The 14,675-nt window shown below is 37.6% G+C and overlaps 1 protein-coding gene across 1 annotated transcript in view; it reads right to left on the reverse strand.

Annotated features, from left to right (window-relative positions):
- LOC135215290 (dual oxidase maturation factor 1-like) overlaps positions 1-14,675 on the reverse strand; it is a 118,628-nt gene that overhangs the window by 92,534 nt on the left and 11,419 nt on the right. The gene's annotated exons all lie outside the window — the stretch shown is intronic.

Genomic DNA, 14,675 nt, shown 5'->3' on the forward strand with positions numbered 1-14,675 from the left:
AAAGGGGGACTTTCTTTCCTATGGCACATATCGTTAGACAATATGATAAAGGTGATGACTTACAGGAGTGACAGATTGCTGGGGCTTCAAGTGACAGTAGGGATCTCTAAAATCCTAATAATTAATGTTTATATGGCATGGGAAAATAACTATAATTTTGATCATTACTGCATGATCCTTGGGGAGTTACACAGTAATATTAAAGATTCTCCTGCTGATCATATTTGTATAATAGGGGACCTTAATTCTCCCCCCACAAAACAATTTTATAATGAACTTACTCGCTTCTGTCAAAATCATGCTCTCCAAATTAGCGATGTAATGCTCCTCCCTCCCTCCTCCTACTCATATGTACATACTAATAGAGCGGACGTAATTACAACCTCCTGGCTGGACCACTGCATCACATCTCCACAACTTCATGATTCTATTATGACCTGCAATATTCGCTACAGGCTACGATCACATCCCATTACAGGTGTCATTCAGTACCCCATCCCTCCCTACCGTGAACCCACTAACTGACCGCCCACCAGTGGTTAACTGGGAGTTTAAAAACCAACAGAAAACCAGATACTTTAGGGTGACCACGGAAACCAGGTTGCGGTCAATAGTTCAACCGGCTGACGCCTTACTTTGTACCAACACAAAATGTAGAAATGACCACCACAGGAGGGATCTGAATAAATTCTATTCGAACATAATCTCCGCTATGCTTGCTTCGGGCAGGACTGCCTATAGATTTCGTCAAGGTAATTCTCACAATATACCTGGTTGGAATGACTTGGTTAAAGATCTGTATACATACTCACGAGAAATGTTTTTACTGTGGAGGCAAAATGGTAGCCCGAGGGAAGGACACACTGCATTACTAATGAGGCAGGCGAGAGCGCAATTCAAACTTGCTCTTAAGCACTGCAGGTTAAATGAAAAACAACTAAGAGCTGATGCAATGTCTAGAAACTTAGAATCCGGTGATTACCCTCGTCTTTGGAAAGATATCCAGTCCTTAAATCCCAAAACTAAAAAGCTATCACAGAGGGTAGGGGAAGCAGTCGGAGACGAAGCTACCGCAAGTATGTGGGGCGATTACTTCAACAATATCCTGAATTGCATAAATGATCAAGCTTCCCGAAGGGATGTAGATAACCTCCTTAATGACAACATTCAATTTCCTTTTGCAGACCGTATTACTCCAGGTAACATCAGCGATGCCATAAACAGCATACCTAATAATAAATCGCCTGGCTGTGATGGTCTTCCCGCAGAGCCTTTCAAATTCTGCCATCCGATAATTTACATTTTGCTAGCTGCCCTATTCAATGCGTGCATAATTCACCAGTTTCTTCCAGACTCCCTACTCTTAGTTCACTTGATACCATTAATCAAAAACAAGCTAAAGGATGCATCTGACCCTGGCAACTACCGGCCAATTGCAATCACAACGATCGCATCGAAGATACTTGAGTCGGTTCTTCTTGTGAGACTTCTCCCCTTTCTACACACCACTGACAACCAGTTTGGGTTTAAAGCAAACCACTCAACCGACACCTGCATCTACATACTGAAAGAATTGCTGAACTACTACCTATCATCAGCCTCTCCTGTTTTCTTATGTTTTGTAGATGTGAGAAAAGCATTTGACAGAGTAAACTACTGAAGCTCTTTCTGAAGCTGCATAAAAGGGGCACACCCCTATATCTAATTGGCATTTTACATTGCTGGTTCTCCACACAGCAATTCTGTGTCAAATGGGGTAACGCATTATCGTACACATTCGGCTCCCTTAACGGGCTTCGGCAAGGGGGCATTCTCTCTCCATACCTGTTTAATACGTACACAGATGCCTTGAATGTCAAACTGAACTCACTCCCAATCGGATGCACTGTCAATGAAACAACTATAAACAACCTCTGTTACGCCGACGATATGGTTCTGATTTCCCCATCAGTGCATGGCCTCCAATGACTCATTGACACTTGCCGCCAATATGCAGAGGAATTTGATATAATCTACAATGAAACCAAGACCCAGTGCATGTCGCTGCTCCCGAGATCGCTTAAGCATATTGCAGAACCACAAATTTTCCTCGGAAACCATCAGCTGGAATTTGTGCGCGAATTTCCGTATTTGGGTCAACATTATCACGACGACCTAAAAGATACGGCAGACATTGAACAGAGGCGTCGTAAACTATGTGCAACTGGCAACATGATTGCAAGGAGGTTTGCCTTCTGTCACCGAGACGTGAAACTGCTGCTCTTCCGCTCGTACTGCTACAGTTATCTATGGGTGTTCCCTCTGGACGAACTATACCCGAGAGACCATGAGACTTATCACTGTTGTGCACAATGACATTCTGAGACGCCTCACAAACACTCCACGCTACCACTCCGCCACACAGATGTTCTTAGAAAACCACCTGGACAATTTAAAAATCATTATAAGGCGAATAATGTCCAGTCTGGTAACCCGAGTGAGAAACAGCGGCAACTCGCTCATACAAAGCATCCTAAGGAGTGAAGCAAGATCTAAATTGTGGAAAAGATGGGAAAATGAGGCCTTTGTCCCCTAAAGGACTTAATCTCTGTATTGGAAAGATGTCATCTGCAGAATTGGTCATTACTATATTTATTGCTGATATTTTATTTTTTCATTATTACTGTGATTACTATCAAGTTAAAGTTTTTTTTTCTCTACATTCAATTTTCTTATTTAGCCCTATGGATCTGACTACTGTAACCTTCTAAGGTCTCTAGTTGAAATTTAAGTTATATAATCTGTGCACTAACTGTTATAACTCTCAATGCATTTTTTTTCTCACCAATATTATTACTGTTATTACCAGTATTATGATTACTATCTTTTATGCTACCTCAGCTATTTTGTGGATAAGTGCCGATTACTCATTTTTCTTATCATGTTGTCTCATATATCTAGATTGTGTATGTTACCGTGTATTTTGTATATTCATTGTATATGGCCCTGAGCCGAAATAAAGGATAGTATTATTATTATTATTATTATTATTTTTAAGGTGTAGCATTGAGAGGCTCGCCTCCACAGGATTGCCGCCGCCACAATATCCCACTTTTGTATTTCGGACTTGAACTTTAAGAGGAGTTGGACGAACTTGCACAAAAACAAATTCTGTCTTGTATACACTCTAGAATAGTGTTTTTCATGAGTTGTATTTTAAGAGATCTTTCATATTCACAATGATCCCTGATGCCCTTTTCCTGCCGAGAGCAGCCAGATTTTCTGAACAGCAGCATTAAAATGCAGAAAACTTTAATCGCTGTCGAACTTCGCAGTCCATAGTAATAACAATAATAATAATGTTTAAAAAATATCCACAATTATATATAAAAATATATTTCTATGTAAAAATATAAAACAAAGACATTTTAACGTCTCTGATGAGGAACACCGTTCAGGTGTTCGAAAGTCTTTATTTTATATTTTTACATAGAAATATATTTTTATATATAAATGTGGATATTTTTTAAACAATTTGTTTTCACGGAACTGTGAATTTCTTAACAATACTAATAATGATAATAATGTACCGGATAGCTGGTTTTGTAACCTGGATAGTAAACTTACTCGTAGGTAAGTCATCTCTGAGGACTACAATAGACAGGAGATGCTTTAGTGAATTTGGCGATGACAGCAGGAGAGGTCTACCATTCTCAGTGGTTTGCTCATTGTCTTTGTCAAAGGCAAAATTTGAGTTGTCTATTATTCGTTTCGTTCGAAATGTCTGTGTGGAGACTTGAGTACATGTAACTGAATGATTTGAATGAATTGTAGGTTGAAGATATTGATAATAACTGTTTCAGTGAAATCTACTAGATCGTGAAGTCTATTGTTTTTCGATCAAGTTCCTTAAGATGCGATGTACGCAATAGAAGCAGTCTAGTAAATTCCCTTTGTGAATGTGAAAAGTCCATTTACCGTGGGTCAAGCTGCATCTTTTATCCTGAAATCGGCCTCTGTGAACATGTTTCTTACGGACATCAGATTTACACCAGCCATATTTTTGGATATATTCCAAATTGGCCTTTTCGATTCTCCCTGAGATGCAGTTCATTGCGGGTAGCTAATCCTCTCGTGATGGGACCGACTCCTCCTCGATGTTTTTATTGTTTCCTCTCAAGTGAAATGATTGAGGACCGGAATTTTTTTTCAACGTAATATTTCAGTCAAAGTATTTGTCAATGTGAGTCGTTGCATCTTTAAAGAAAATATTTCAAGCCAAGGATTTGTCAGTTCCTGTAGTCTGAACTGCATCGTGAAGGCGCATATTATGGATAGAAAAGGAATTTGCGTATTATGCTACCTGTAGGTGAAGAGCCTTGAGGTTTTGCTTCTCAGGATTGGCGCGACCGTCATTTCCTAGGCGCTATTTCTCACGTTTTACTCAAACGTCTGGCAAAAGTAAGGTTTTATTGTTTGGGAAACGACATTATACATATTGCGGTGATTTCTGTTAGCGAATTGGGTTAAGCAGGTTTTAGTCACATTCTGTCGACCCATTCGAGTACGAGGACGAGGCGTCGAACCAGCACTTCTAACGTTAAATATCAAGAGAAAGAGCCTATTACTTTATTATTGTTATCATCGACATACCTTGTCGAATTAATATCGCTGAATTTTTTCACCGGTTCAGGACTGGGTTTCTCCAAGAAGCTGAATACAATCCACTGGACTTTTTACTTACATTTAAACTCGAATGCAATTACGTCATTGTCGGAGTGTTACTGAAAGTTAGATTCATTTGTCGATTTCAACGAGGATCAGTTTTTATGGCAACGGAACTTGTCCGTTGGTTTTTGAGATGCCGTCGTTTCCTTGAACGTTTTTCTCTCCGCTGGCTGAGGGAGTTTTGTTTGATTTTATTGCAGGTTACCTCCTCCCTCCTGTGCTAATGATATTTTCCACTTACTTTTGCCAAATTAATACTTTATCGTTTAATCCCTTTTGTTCGATGTTATTCCAAGATATTCCCTTCCTTTTTACTCCGTTTTCAACGTTGTCCCGTTTAAAGATCAAATCACTTCAAATTTTCGCATATATTCATAATTACTACATATCAAAGTGCACAGCTGCTACACGTCAGTCGAGCAGTTGACTTAATTAAGCGAACGAAAGAAGAAGGAGGCTTGTGGCCTTCGTCTGATTCAATTCCTTAATGGAAAGAAAGGCAAAAAGGGAAAGTGATGGACATTAACATGAACGAAGGGAGATAGAATCATCATTCTGCTTATACCAGAAACACGCTTGGTGCGACCATATTGGTTTTTCTGTCACTGACGCCAAACAGCTGAGCTGTGTTTATTTTTTGTGGTACTGTTCGACATTTTGAGGAATATTCCTTGTGATTTACATGAAATTGGACTTTTGCCGAGCGATATTTGGATTGAATTGCTAGATAGTAAAATCACATTAGAGATTTATGTATATGCATATGTATGAAACAGTATTAATAACCTTATTAACATGCATTTGTAAAATATGAAATAACATTGTCATTTTAGGTCCTTTCATAAGTGAGCTCCTACAAAAAGAACGAAGAAATCTAAGACTTAATAGACAAATGTAATAAGTAGTATGCTGTACAAGTATTTATTTATTCATTTTATGAAAGTGCCTGAGGTTGCACAAGACGGAAGGTTATGGCAGCTTTCCCAAAAAATGGTTGGTTCTCCTCACATTTCATGGAAACCTTCATATCGCGAAGATGTAATGCATGACTTCCCCAGTGCAATTCTCATTGCATCCTAATCCGTTTTGTGTATTCTGATCGGTTTACTTATTAATTTGTTCATTCATTTTTGTTTCATAAGTGATCTCTCTTTCTATTTCCCGTTACGTTTAGTCGCTCCTTTCTAACGAACACCATAATATTCCTTAGAAGCTTCCATTTCAAATCAGAGCCCTCTGCCGGGTTCTTCCATATGAACGGGCTTCATCTTCTGAATAATAATAATAATAATAATAATAATAATAATAATAATAATAATAATAATAATAATAACAGATAATATTTCTCTATTTTTCTGATAATTCGTCTTTCATAGTCTGAGAGACTTCTAAATAATTGGCCTATATTCCTTTGTGTTATTCTGGTACTTTGAATGTCAAGGTCTGTTATGATCAGAACTAAAGTATATGAAATACATATATTTTAGTCTGATTGTATTTTAATATATATCCGGAGACTACAGCGGAATTGTAGGAGTAGTAACAATAATAATAATAGAATGGCGGTGGAAGATTTAAACAGCAACTTTAAATATATTGTAATATAGGTGGTTATCTTCGGTGAACACTTTTGAAGTTCCTTCTATTCATTCCCTCGACTGTAAAGGAGCAGTCTGGCAACCATGTTTGCTAGACGGTACAGCGGAACCCGGAAGTACGTGTTAACGTAAAATAATGGAGGGAGTTTGTTTGCATGTGAATGTGGGTTTGAATAAATCATTATTTGCATCAGTAACCTCTCTCTCTGTCTCTCTCTCTCTCGTTTAAGGAAAACTACCGTACCTGTTGTAAATTGATACTATTTTTGTTTATTAATTATTTTCGTCTTCTTTCATTGTATTGCTACCATCACTGGTCTCTCTTTCCCTCACGAGTCATTTGTTTTTAGAAAGTTTGGAAGGAGAGTTAACGCTCATTTGGCATCATTCCATTAAAGTAACAATAGTATTAAAGATATCAGTCACCCATCTCTGAACTGGGCGATTTCTTGTTTATGATCCCAGTCAGGCTGAAACTTTTAAATTTATACGCTCATGCATTGTGCAAGTGTAAGTTTAATCAAAACAAGTCCACACACACACATTCTGTGAGTGTGTTGTCAAAAATAATTGCCTAGTTGCGCACATCGTAACGATGCCATTGCGTAATACAGTAGTTATGCAGTAATATAATTCTCGCATCTTTTCCATTCTAATGTAAAATATGCTGCCATTTGCATAAGCAAAACGCATTAACGAGTAAAAGTTATGGAAAGCGTAAACAAAGCATAACTTGGCTCACACTGATCAGCCTGGTCTCGGCGCGCTTCTTACCTCAGTTATGTGGTAGGAAGTATTTTAGGCGCAGCAGCAAGAACTACATTAACATCGTCGTTTCGTATGGTTGGAACAATGAATGTCAGCCATTGCTCAGTTCATTGTATTTTTGTAGTTTTTAACACTTTAATGTTATCCCCTTTTTATTTAGTATGTGGCATTAGGAATCTCCGAGAATTCAATTCGCTTTCTCCATTTTCTGTATAAACAATGACTGTTGCTCCCACCAGAAATGTGGGTAAATTTACCAGTTCGAATGTTAAGCCTTTTAAAAGTTATGTAGACCACATCTGCTCTGATATGCATAGCATGATATACTTCCACGTTACTCTAGGAACCAAAATGGGGGTTTTTCGATTTCGTGTCACAGATTGTTTCAGCTTTGCTTATATTATTCTGAAAAAAAAGTCTGGTAATCTTTTTAGGCACGAAGATATAGTAATTCAGTTGTATTCCACATAGGAAAATGAAAAAGGTAAGTCTCAGAAAATGCCCAACATTTCCGTCCTCCAGTGGACCTCTTCTTGGAGCGTTTATTTATTTTTCCTAAAACGCTCCAAGAAGAGGTTCATTGGAGGACGAAACTGTTGGCATTTTCTGAGACACCTTTTTCATTTTCCTATGTGGAATACACTGAATAATAATATATATATATATATATATATATATATATAGAATATATATATAATATATATCCAGTCGTATTTCCACATAGGAAAATGAAAAAAAGACACTACAAACACTCTCTCTATATATATGATATATATATATATATATATATATATATATATATATATATATATATATATAGTGTATGTGTTTTTATGCATGAATTTTGTGCGTTTCAGGATGCAATCAGGAGGTCAGGCGTAGGTAAAGCTTGGTAAGCGTTGAGTCGAGGCAGTGATGGGCGTGGTGTCCACCAGGTGAGTGCTGGTGTCCACTGCTTTCGATTTGCCCTCGACATCCGGGACAATTCGGAGACTGAAAGCGTTTTTCGCTTGAATAAGTCTGTTCATTAGAGCCTGATGATAAGCATGATTTGGAGCAATCTTCACTGAAAAGGAAACTCTGACAAATAAATTCATTTTATTTGTCACAGGACTTATGAACAGCAGATGGAAGTTATATTAAGATCTATTGTTATGTTATTACTACAACACTGGTTGAACGCCTACCCCGCGCTACCTACGCGTGAATTCCAGATTATACCGTTAAACGTACAACTTCATAAATGCACACTAACAAAAACGCATACACGTACAGTATATGTGTGTGTGTGTGTATATATATATATATATATATATATATATATATATATATATATATATATATATATATACATTTTTAATGTCTATAAACATGTAACAAAATACTGCTCCACTGTTGCAGGTTTCTTTTTGCCTATGATGTTATCCGTGATCATAAATTTTTGTTTGTTTATTTGCTCATATTTCTGTTAATGTTGGTTTCTTTTTTTTTTCTTTTTGCTTTCTCTCTCACGTATGGGCTGCTATTCCGGGGAAGCTTGTATCGTAGTCGATGACATAACTTAAGCTGGTCGATCATGGAAATTTGGGCATAGTTACATAATTGGGTTGCTTATCCCAAATATGAATGCACAATTGCAGTACATTGCAATTAGCAATCCTACATTACAAAACTCATCAGGTATCTACATATTTCATAAGCTCTTGGTAATCCAGCAGTGATCTGAGATCTTTAAAGCCTGAAAATAAAGCTTTACTACCTCTTGGACTGTTTTGAAAATCACCAGTGAGTAGCAGGGGCAAGAACAGGTCACTGTCCTAGAGGCTGAACATGCACACACATTAATGCCACTTAAGGGCCCCTCCACCCACACTGGGCATATGGGAGCCAGGCAAATGGTTGGTGATGACTCAGTGTGAGCTCTTCCCTAACCCAAATCCCTAGCCTCTCGGAAACGGAAAGGTTTCGTACACAGAAAATTCTTCTGGTCCTGAACTGGACTTGAACCTGGATCACCCCAACAGGAAGTTGCTTATTACATCACACAGCCGCCAAAAGAAAGTATGAATAAGGAAGGATTAATTCTTATACGTGCTTGATTTACTTTTTTACTTACTGGATTTATAATGTTTCCTTTTAACTGGGTCAGAGAGTGAAGTACTGTGCAGTACACACTTGCACCTTACTTTGCAACTTTTTAACATTCGTGTTATGTAGAAAATGGGAAGTTATAAGAAAGTCAGCTCTCTCTCTAGAAACCTCCATTCCGAGAACGGAAAGAACGGCACAGCTGCTGTTAGAGTTAAGTGCTTAAAAATAGCAAAAAGAAATTAGGCTGAAACCACCCCACGGGAGCGCTCACCGTGACGTCACTGTGACTGGGGAGGAGGTAAAGACCTCGAGAAAAAAAGAAGAAAAAAAAAAATCTCACAGACTATTATCGGGCGTCATATTTTATTTTAGTTGTAGCTGGACACATGCAGACGCGATCCCATTTTTAATCATAGGATATTTACAAATTTAAAAGGACTGCTATTGTTCTCGTTGTGTAAAATTTGTAAAAGATTTGCAGTTTTTACAGACGTACGTATGTCATACGGAAAGTACTGTGATATGATGCTCAGGGGTGAATTAAAATGAAGTCTTTCACTTGGAAAATCCTCTTTAAAATGTCACTGGTATGTTCTATTATATTACTTTTAAAATCGAACCCGTAACGTCTCCTTTTAGTATCCATCATGTCACTACCCGGCAGCACCCGTCCATGTGTATGATCTGCTCTAACGTTTGATTTCAGTGCCGTTTTAACATCTTCTCTCTTGGCCTCTCTTTCTTTCTCACTCACTCAGGTTTCTGTCCCAAACCGAACTTTATTATAGCAAATGCGGTTGGGTCGAATTTCAATGAATTGGAAGAATGTATGCAGCCAGAACGGGGCTTTTAATTAAGAAGCTTCGCCATTATGTATGGAAGTGAGTGAGTAGACGGAGGGCGTTCTGCAGTGTGCGTGTGACTGTGGCAGCAACAAACGCTTGCCAAGGGAGAAGACTCATGACAGAGGACCCAACTGGTTTCCATTTCTTATACGAGACGAGATTGTGATGCTAATTTTGACTTTGAAGGGCGCATTTTTTTTTTCAGCCCATAGAATAGCACTTGGATAAATGACGAGAAGGCCATTCGTGGGGATGATCTTTGCTCGAGATTGAAACGAATAGGTTCAACCTTCGCTGATGCTGTAAACAGTAAACGAGGAAAGATGATGATGGTAATGCGTGACTAAGTTGGTGAGCCCGCGCAGAACGGCGTAGACTTGATGTCCGCGGAAGAAATGTGACGATAACGACAAACTTCATTGAAATCATTTTTAGATAGCCACTTCACTCGTAGTCCTCATTTTGTTTATAATAAATTAAAATATATTTATATGCTGGGCTGTCTCGTATCCGCAAACGAACCGGTGGTTGTTGGCAACTCAGCCCTGTGGATTTTGGATACTTGGCTCCGAGACAGTTGCAGGTAGCCCCGGGGGGCCTTGGAAATGTCGTCCTGTGAGAACTTCATAGTTATTTGTTTAGTTGCGGTATCTATCTATCTATCTGCAGTAACGGGTTGTCGTTGTTGTTGTTGTTGTTTAATTTGTTATTGTGTTAGGTGCTTCCTCAGTTTGCGACATCCAGACTTAATTTGTTACATGTGAAGTCCCAAAGGAAAGTAAAAAACTCCGTCGATAATTTTCAACAACAAAAAAATAAGCTCACTTCGTAACGTCGAGACTGGTATATGCGAAGTCAGATTAGAAAGCAAAATCTTCCCGTTGATCATTTTACATAAATAAAATAAAAACCGGTTGATAACATCTGGCAACCTCGCATTCCTTCCTTCAGTTTCTAAATCGATCAACATTATTAGTCGTGCAATTCCCACCCATTACTGGAACGCTGTCGTTGCACCAGTTCCTTTGAGAATACTGGTTCGATCCGGATTACATTGACAAACAATTAAAAAAGCCTTATTGTTACTTACTCTCTCGAGTTGTTTTCGTTGGAACACGCAAGTAAACACAAACATGTGCACACAAACATAGAACATCAGCATTATTATTATATATCATTATTATTATTATTATTATTAATGCCCTTACGACAAAGTAGAAAAGATCAGCTCAGAGATGTTGTATAACATGAATATTTACAATTAGCAATAAGCATTTGATATACAGTTATCTAGTAAATCCTGTGTACAAATGAATATGGGAGTTCAGTGGAGGAAATCCATACTATCTTTGGCATATCTATTGTCAGATATATTTTGAAGTAGATTCATCTACCTGTTCAGTGATAGTATTTACTAGTTGATTTTATGTTCAGTGTCCAGAGTTTCTTGATTCTTCAGCCCGTTGGAGTGTGAGCTGAACAGCCTCCCCTCAGAGGGTGTCGCGTGGGCCGAACAGCCTCCCTTCAGAGGGTGTCGTGCAACTGGAACTTCAAAAGTTCAAGTAAAGTTGCAATGCAATTCTCCTTTTGCATTTTGATAATAGACTTACATTTTATCTGTTTATTTATTAGTTTGTAAATTTATTTTCCCCTTTTTAATAGGTGATCTCTTCTTTCCGTATTTCCATTTTATTACTTCTTTCTATTCTGTGGAGGTTTGAATTTTTCAAGTCAATGGCCCCTGTTGGCTTGTTCCATAAGAATAGGGTTCATCTTCTGAATAACAATAGTAGTATAAACTATAAAAAATCAGCGCCTCAGTGGCGTGGTTGGTATGGCCTTTACCTGCCACCTCGGTGGCCGCGAGTTCGATTCTCGACCACTTCCATTGAGGGGTCAGTGATGTGTATTTCTGGTGACAGAAGTTCACTCTCGACGTGGTTCGGAAGTCACGTAAAGCCGTTGGTCCCGTTGCTGAATAACCACTGGTTCCATGTAACGTAATAACATCATAAAAAAAAATAACTCTAAATATTCAGGTGTGGTTTTATGTATCTGTGGCCATGATTGTTTGCGTTTCATTGCGCGAACACAACTTAAGAACGTGACAAGAAAGCTCTTTTAACTGCTTGTAATTGTACTAATCCAGATCAAGCCAGAATTATTACAATCATAAAGGGAACCGAGAAGGGGTGAAACAGCTGGAAACTGTTTATTCATAGAATGAAGACTCTCCTGCTGAAAACAGAAGGGCATACAACAGTTGATTCTCGAGCAGCACCTGCAGGAGTGCAATTACTGAATAATACTTAGAGGAAAGTTGGTGAGAACAGTCTCATTCATTACTAGAGGAAGGTCCAGAGTAATACAAACAGTAATAGGAAAAGAAAGACTGGACCGTTATCACCTTCGTCCGGAAAGAGTCCTTCTCTCAAGAATATGAAGTATTACTGCCTCATAACACTGTCGCAGTTAAGCAGCTCTTGAGGATGAACTTTCAGTCCCACTATTTCTTGTTTGAACATCCAAAACATAAATATATCTCTAAACGGTGAATATCATTGTTTTAAAATGTTGGGACACTACAGTATTTGACAAAAAAAAAAAAATAAATAATACTTTTTGCTTTGACTAATTTGGACGGCATCTGTTCTCCTCCTTTCCTGTGCTCGGAGATATTTGGCGGTGCGTTCACAGCTTCAGATATGGTTATGTCGCAGAAGGTGATGGGAACAAGTACTATTCAAAGAGAGGGACTGATAACGGTAATGGAATTTCTCACGAGACAGCAAAGCAGTTGTGGAAAGGTTTTTAGCAAATTTCTCTAGTAAGGAAATTCATTGATTGGTTGTTAAGTCTTACTGGCGTCGCAACGACAGGGTCTAGTAATGAAAGTAATCGTAAACACGCGCATGGCTCACCTTTAATGATGTCAGAACTTTTAATGTTTTGAATAAAAAGGCTACAGAACCGGGAGATGGAGAATGTTAAGGACAATTATGGTGGAAATGGTAGGAAGTATTTTAAATTTGTAAGGTGATAACATATTTATTAAAGAATTAGGGAACCACTACAGGATATCTAAGAGCCAGATTTTAAATGTTTTAGGAAATGAACTTTTTAAGAAGGAAAAGGATGACAACAGCTTTGACGGAAGCGGAGGGTGATAACCTTGTCGCTTTTGCTGCTCTGTTTTCAATATACCAAGAAACAGGGAAAATCTATCACCCGCTGCCTCAGGCATAAAAACCATTGTCACTCGCAGACGAGAGTTAATTGTTTTTGCGTGATGTATTACAACGAAATCTCCAAAAGTGTAGCCCATATAAGAAACAGCTAAGAAATATATAACATTGAAAAATAGATACTTACCGGAATATTATGGAAAATTCTAGAGAATTCCTACATTATTATCACATGGCCTCAGACTGTAAATAAGAGGTTGTTAATGTAATAAAAATAAAATTGAAACATGAACAGAAGTGTAGCTAAGTAGCTGGCTTTCATTAATCCTATAAATGAATAAGATCAATAACCCAAGAGTGCATGTGATGAGATACACTTTAAAAGGTGTATTTAGCTGTCGGTAAGAATGGGCAATAAAGTCGTTATATCAATGACTTGATCAACCAACCACCTTACCGTAACTACATTGCCTCACCCTTCAACTCTGTGACCTGGAAAAATGGTCCTCTTGCTGCTTTCCCTCCTCTCAACCACAACTGCGACTTTGGATTTCATCACCCAACGCTGACTTGATGATCAGACAACTTAACCGCCTACTCACTCACTACCAACCCCTACATGTGTGTGCATTTTAAGTAAAGTACGAATCAAAGAAAAATAAATATGTAGTACAGACGTAGCTACACACAGGTGTTTATCCGTAGTATTTATCAACCTGTACATCCTGTACATACATGCATACATACATACATAAATTTATATATAGGTGTGTATTTGTGTATGTATGTATATATATATACACACTATATAGCATATATATATATATATTATCTATATATATATATATTTATAAATATACACTATATAGTATAGATTATATATATATATATAATTAATATGATACATATATATAACCTATATATATATAAAATTTTTGTACACCAATCACCGTGATCATATACATAGCATTAAGCTTAGTCCTTTTGATGAGCCAATTCGCTTCTTACCTCACGAAGAATTAAACCATGTTTTCATATATGTTAAACCGGAAAAGGAATTGGAATTTTTCCCGCTTGATCAATAATTTCGTCCTCACGTGGATTCGAACCAGGCAGGGACAGAAGAGAAATCAAGTACTTCAACTGACGATTACCGAAATCAAAGAAATGAGCAAATTGGATAATAAAGAACATATGTAACGCTTAAATGCATAAAAGGGTCTGTTCGTTTTAGGCAGAATTCCAATCTAATAAAAGGAGCCCATAAAAACACCAACATATAGAAGAAAATACTATATTTATCAAACCTGTACATCCTGTACATACATGCATACATACATACATAAATTTATATAGAGGTGTGTATTTGTAGTATGTATATATATACCACCACCTATAGACCATATATATTATATATATATATATATATATATATATATATATATATATATATATATATATATAACATTTTGTCACATCAC

The sequence above is a fragment of the Macrobrachium nipponense genome, chromosome 5, assembly GCF_015104395.2.
Source record: "Macrobrachium nipponense isolate FS-2020 chromosome 5, ASM1510439v2, whole genome shotgun sequence".
Taxonomy (NCBI): domain Eukaryota; kingdom Metazoa; phylum Arthropoda; class Malacostraca; order Decapoda; family Palaemonidae; genus Macrobrachium; species Macrobrachium nipponense.